The sequence below is a fragment of the Calidris pugnax genome, unplaced genomic scaffold (genome assembly GCF_001431845.1).
Source record: "Calidris pugnax isolate Ruff unplaced genomic scaffold, ASM143184v1 scaffold260, whole genome shotgun sequence".
Classification (NCBI taxonomy): domain Eukaryota; kingdom Metazoa; phylum Chordata; class Aves; order Charadriiformes; family Scolopacidae; genus Calidris; species Calidris pugnax.
Genome location: NW_015090979.1, coordinates 26,960 through 33,724, shown reverse-complemented (window position 1 = coordinate 33,724; position 6,765 = coordinate 26,960).

The following is a 6,765-nucleotide window of genomic DNA, read 5'->3' as shown; positions in this document are numbered from 1 at the left end:
CTCCCCCCTCTCCCCGGCTCCCGACATCTTAAAAGCCGTTTTTGGTGGTTGTCTGCGGCCAGGGCGGGCGAGGAGCCGGGCCCCCCACCGCTGGCGGAGGCGGTGGGGGCCCGGGAGCACCCCTACGGCCGCCCGAAGGGAGGGTGCCCGGGGTGGGGGAGGGGGTTAGCGAATCTTTGAGCAGACTAATCATTATGGAATCTTCTAAAAAAAAATCCCATTAACCGCTTTCTGACTGGGGAAAACCACACCTGTGAAGCGTGAAATCCAATGGTTTTTTTTCAGACCTGTTTTACTTTCAATTGAATGCCTTTTATATTGCACTCGTGGACGATCTGTAACAGATTTTTTGGTGAAGGGGGGGGGGGTGGGGGTGTGCGTGGCCTTTTGTATTTTAAAAGTGTGTACACAAAGAGCTGACTACATCCTTTCTGGTTCTTTCCTTAACGTTTTCTTGAGCAATCTGTGAGTATCTTTGTTGGGAAGGAGAGTGTCCTTCTGCAGCATCCACACCTGCAGAAGTGTCTGCCCAGGGAATACTCCACGCACACCGAACCCCTCCAGACCTGGACTTCCCTACAGAAGGAATAAAAGCCAGTTAAATTGGAACTGCTGTGAGTTAGGCTCTAGCGGGGAGAGAGGTCTGATGGCCGAGCTGACAGCAGTCTGACCAACAGTGAGGAAATATGCTGCAGTCGCCAGAGAATTTCCTACACTAAGGGTTTTTCCAGCACTGACACTGCTGGGGTTGAAGTGGATGTAGTGTAGCTGAGGAGCTTGGTCATAAAAAAAAACCTCGTGGAAAGAACCGAATTGCTTAATTTGAGGACAACAGTGCTCTATCTCAACCTTAGGTTTAAGAAGGGCTGGCTTATTTTTTTCCCAAGTTAAGTGTGTGTTGTTTTTTTTTTCAAACATCTTTGTGTTTACATGTTTTCTTGTTTAGTGTCCTCGCTCATTTGCAGCCCTCTTTCCAAGCTCTCTCAAAGTGTGTAGCTGTGTAGGTGCCTAAACTCAGTGTAAACTTTGTAGAAGGGATGACTCTTCTCTGTGTTGCTCCTTGTCCCCAGACTTGAGCTGTGAGCATTTTCCACAGCGCTATAATCACTTATCTAGATAAATCTAAGTATTGGTAGACTCTGGGAATTGGGTACCTAAATACCGTTGCAATTATATATGCATCTGAGTTGCTTGCCAGAAGTGATGCAGGAGGTATGGGGGGAGGGAGGCAACTGGGTTTCAGGCCAACTACAAGGCTGCTTGTTTGTCACTCAAAAGAAAAGGTATCAGTAGTTAAAAAAAAAAATAAAAAAATAGTAGTCTGAAGAAATGTTCTCATTAATCTTATTTGTAAACTGGGACTGCCTGTGAAATGAATCTCTTAGCCTGGAGCTTTTCTAAATGTTCATATCTGGCTGATAATAATTCATGGTCTGTTTTTATTTTTTGGAAGTTAACATAAAGGCCTTAAAAACATGAGGCAGTCTACTGCCTTTTACCTGGGTTTGGTCTGGTTGTTTTGGTTTTTTTTAGGAGGATACGTTTGATTATGTCTGCTTGAATACCAGGCACTTGGTTTGCAGGGTTAAGGTTTTTTTCAGACAACTGATTCTTCCTGCTTTTGGCCAAAGAAGAGAGACACCCCCAACAAATTTAATGAATTGACCTTTAGGAGTGATCTTAAACTGCTGCTTTATAGATTAACGTACATGACGTTTTTATGGCAGTATTGTTTGCTGCTCTCATGTTGATTGCAATTTCCTGTAGTATGTGATCTCTACCTGCCTTATAAAAGGCCACTGGGGCAATTTGGAGAGGTGAATTTATTTTAGTAAATTGTTAAGGACTGACTGAAAGCAGGAGGTCAGAGTTCTCTCTTAAATCCAGTTTTGAGGGAAACGAGCAGGGGCAGCATTTTTCTAATTTCAGGGCAAAGGATCATTTTGATATTTGTTAGTACCATCCCAGCCATCCTCTGGACCTTCAGAGTAGAAGTTTTGGGGAGTTATGACCAAAGGGTTGTAACTGAAAGGATGTAGTGAAAGAAAACAAGAAACCGAAAGGAAACTGCTGTTTCATCATGCCTTCTGGAAATCTTTGGTTTTGTTAAAGGATTTAGAACTACAGTTGCTACTTTTCAAGATATTGGTGAAAATGTGCAAAATAAGGCTTACCCTTCCAGACCTTCAGATTAACCCTTAATTAGTGGTGTTTATTGAGTTCTGTAGGTTATTAGTTCCTGGAATATTGGGGAGTTGCTGAGAAGATGTGATGAGCATGACTGTATCTTGTATTTTGAGATACAGTTTCCAGATCTGCTGCTTGCAGATGTGTTTTTAAACATGGCTCATACCTGTATCCATAATCCTCACTCAGGAGCTGCCTGATGAACGTCAGATGGATTACAGAGGCATAGATGGACATGGAACAGAAGTCAGAGTTCTGGTGTGGAGGCCAGAGGTGGCACACAGACGTGTTTTTGAACAGAATTGGCCCATGAATGGGGGAACTACAACTCCTCCTGAGCACCATCTGTGAGAAAACAATTCCAGCTCCTAACAAATTCTGGACTCACTGAGATTTGGCTTGAAGCTATGGTTTGCATCCCAGAAAAACATGCTAGATAAGAGGATTGGTTATATATTATTATTTTAAAAGAGAATATATCTTGGGTCCCCTAAGTTTCTGCTGGCATCCTGACTCTAATTTGGAAACAAATAATACAAAGTGCACACTATCCTTGAAGTGTTGCACATCCCTAGTTCAGGAGATAACAGCTTCAGTCTCATTTGTATTTAATAGGGTTTTGAAGTTATGTGTTATGAAAAAAAAAAGCAACAAAACTATAGGTAAATTAATATGCCTGTGCCACTGAAAAAAAAAACCAACAAAACTATAGGTAAATTAATATGCCTGTGCCACACTGATTTGTGTGACACTAGCAGTGAGTTTCATGGCCATTGTGGGGAAAAAAAACCCCTCATTTTAGTGAGAAGAGATGGAAGTGTGCTTATATGTCCTGCGTAGAAGGGGAGATCAGAAAAAATTTTCTGGAAAGTCAGGGTTTATAGCTGCTGAAAGTAAGGCTCTTGCATGCCCAGTACTGAAGTCATCCGATTCAAATGTGAAGAGCAATGTGGTTCAGATACTATATTAAAATGCAGAATTTGAAGTTTCGTTCTTTTGTGTATTGGATCTTTTGTTCATACCAGACCTGGTGTCTTTCTGCTCTTCTTGCTTTATTTTTCCAGTCTGAATGGACAGTGTTCGCCTGTTTACCAGGTGAAGCCATGCTTTAGCCCAGGAGAAAACACTGAGAGCTATTTTCACATGTGTGTTTTATCTGCGTTAATAACATAGTATTGTCTATGCCGAATAATTTGTGGGGTGTTGATATGTAAGTCAAATTCTGCTTGTTGATCTGGGGTAAACTTAAAATGATGGACAGGATAGATATTGAGAAGTTTCTATTGGTGATGTAGTGATCTTTAGGTTGCAATTAACGTTGAGTGTATTAAATAAGATAACCTCTGATAAAATACTGTTAATAACCGATGATAATATGCTGTTATCTTGTACCTGTATGTAATTCCCCTGTTTTTCCTAGGTGCATAGTTGGTCTTTCAGACCAATGAGGCTTATCGTGGTACCTTAAAAGTTTGTTCTATCTAGAATAATTAACAATTAATGATTGATGGGGGAGAGGAAGGAGATAATGTAGTTTATGGTCCTTAAAAACTGAGGCTGCAATGAAATGGATCAAGCTTTGAGTATCTTATGTGAAATGAATGCAAGTATTTGATTTAGGATTTTCACTGTTAGATTAAATGCTTGCAACTTTGAAGACTAATGCCTAACTTTGGAGCCAGGCTAGAGGGAAATCCCCCTAATACTGAGGACTTGATGGTCATGCTGGTTGCACCAACTGTTGTGTTCTTCAGAGCTACTGTTACTGTGCTATACTTCTTACAAAGATGTCACTAGTTAAATCTTTGTTTTGCAGGACTTGCAGTTTTTTATCTATAGTTACATCAGTTTCCAGAATACATTTGCATTCAGGATTAGCATTAAGGTCTACAACTATCCCAAGGCACAATGTGCTCTTTCTTACCACTATTCCACATTTCTAGCCCGATGTAAATCACTGTGTATGCAAATTTATTTCAAAAGGTGTCATATAAGTGCTTCTCTGCTATGAGCATCCACAAAAGGGTTTGAAGTCATGTGTGAGGATTTGTGGGGTTGGTCATTGGTGTGTCCCTTCCTTTTGTGGCCTTCAGAAAACGTCCTGGTGGAGCTGAAGCAGAGCTCTTGAGTGATGGGGACTGAGGACAACTTTTGAGTCAATTTGGGTTGCTTCTGCGGATTCAAGTGTAGGGTTCACTACCTGAGCAGTTGTGGTTGCCCTAGAAGCTACAGTTGTTGGTTCTTACTGTAGATGTATGTCAAGAATTTAACAGGCATTTTTGGTTGCCTTCCATTTTTATATATATAAGTACAACGACTGTTAAAATTGCAGGTAGTTTTGGTGAGGGGAGTGTGGAGAGTCATGTACCTCTTGTTTGAGAGATGTTTGATCCCTTACTTTGCTCTGAAACATGCCTGACCTTAATTTCAGCGCTGTGTCAGCATTTTCTGGACTCCTATAACATCATCGTCCCTGTGAAATGAGTGCCATTCCAGATACACCTACAGCTTAATGCTTCAGAACAAAAATTTCTGCTTATGATTCATGGTTGCTATAGTTTAACAATATGAAACAAAACAACAACAAAAAAGCATGGAACTTCTTATGACCTTCAAGTATGAATTTCAAGGGAAAAAAAGTACTTGAATTATCCAGCCTGATTTCCTTCCTTGAAGTTCTGTCAAACTACTCTTCGTGTTCATGGAGAAACATTAAAAGTAAAATGGCTTTGGTCTTTTGTGTTAAAAAAGCTTTTTATTGGGCTGTGCAGCTGTAAAGAACTTCTCTTAAGAGAAAATTGATGGCATTTACATGACACAACTTGAATGTCTAATCTTAATTCAGGGATGTGAAAAGCATGTTAATAGCTAGGCTGCAGTCTGCTGCAATATTGCTGGAACCTCAAAAGAAAATAACTTGGTAGGGTTTGTTGGGAGTAATATCTGTCTTGCACCATGATTATAAATGCTCCTAAACATATGTTATGCCTCCATAAAAGCTTGTTGATTATAATGAGTGTCCACTTTGATATATCTGTAAATGGAGTAATAAGCTTAAACGTGTAGATCGCTGTTCATGTGTGTTGTTGTTGTTATTGCCTTAAAGGGAACATAGAATCAGCTTTAGTGTGTGGGGGGAAATGTTGCAAAAACCATTGTTTAATTACTTCCAGTAAAACTCACTTTTGCAAGACTTCTTTTAAAACCATACCTAAGATTTTTTTTGTGTGTTGATGGACGAAACAGTGTATTTTTATTTTTTTTAATACTCCCAGGCATTTTTAATGGAGGTGTCAATTTAAAAATCTTGCTGACTATGGTATTGAAGCCAGCCGGCGTCTTCTAATAAAACGAAATCTATTTTGTAACAAAATGCCAGTTTGTGGAATTTCCGCATAAAATGTTAGCTGTTTCAAAGCGTGATTGACTGCCCATTTCACCTTGATTAACTTGCAGGAATGCACAGAAGGCAGCAGGCAGGGTTATAGCCAGTATTTTGCATTACATGCTGATTCCTTCATCTCTATGTAAAGGATTATTTTATTCATTTGCATTCTGATTATGGATCCAGAATCATGCTTGCTCTCTGCATCTGAAATAAAGGGGCTGACGTTGCCATCAAGCTTATGCAGCTATCTATGGAAACACACAACGTGAAGTTCTCAGTAAATTCTTGAATATCAGTATTATCTTTTAACGCTATTTCTCTTTTATGTGGCTTAAAGCTGTGATAGTACTTCAAGCTATTTTTATGAATACTGAAACACTTTATTTTCTTCATCCTGTTTGACTGTGAGACTAAGGAAGGGTAGCAGGGGACACTAAGGTGGCCGGGTGGACACTGATCTTCTCCAGCAGCTTGCAAACTGGTTGGATTTCTGTGTCCATCTCCTCTTTTTTTGTCTAATTTAGCTGTTGAGGGAAGTTGCTGGGGTGAAATCAAGGTGACATCTGCTGTTGGTCCCTTCTTCAGAAGGTAAGGTGAACCACTCGATGTCTCCTGTGACACTGCTGTCACTGGCAATTGCAAATTGCTTCCATGGATGGGGTGTTGGGGGAATACCAGCTTGAAGGCTGCTGGGTTAGCCTCTTGATAGAAACATTATCCAGACTGGCTGGCTGGAAATGTTGCAGTTGAATATCTGAAATGGATAACTTTGTCCCCTCAGCAATAAGGCGAGGGTGTGCCCGAGGAGAGTAGTACCGTGGTATTTTAGATGGTTATTTTGATAATAATGTGGTCCTTGAAAAGGCAGGTCCTGGCTGTTTGCTCCTCCTGGCTTGTAATGGCACACATACAGGTTAGGTGGAGAGTGGATGGTGAGCAGCCTGGGGAGAAGGACTTTGGAGTACTCGTGGATGAGAAGCTTGACATGCCAGCACAGTGGTGCGTGCTGGCGGCCCAGAAAGCCCCTGGCATCCTGGGCTGCGTGGCCAGCAGGGCAAGGGAGATGCTTCTGCCCCTCTGTTCTTGTGAGACCCCAACTGGACTACTGTGTCCAGCACTGGAGTCCTCAAGATAGGAAGAACATGGTCCTGTTGGAACAGGTCCAGCAGGGGCCACAAAAATGCTCTGAG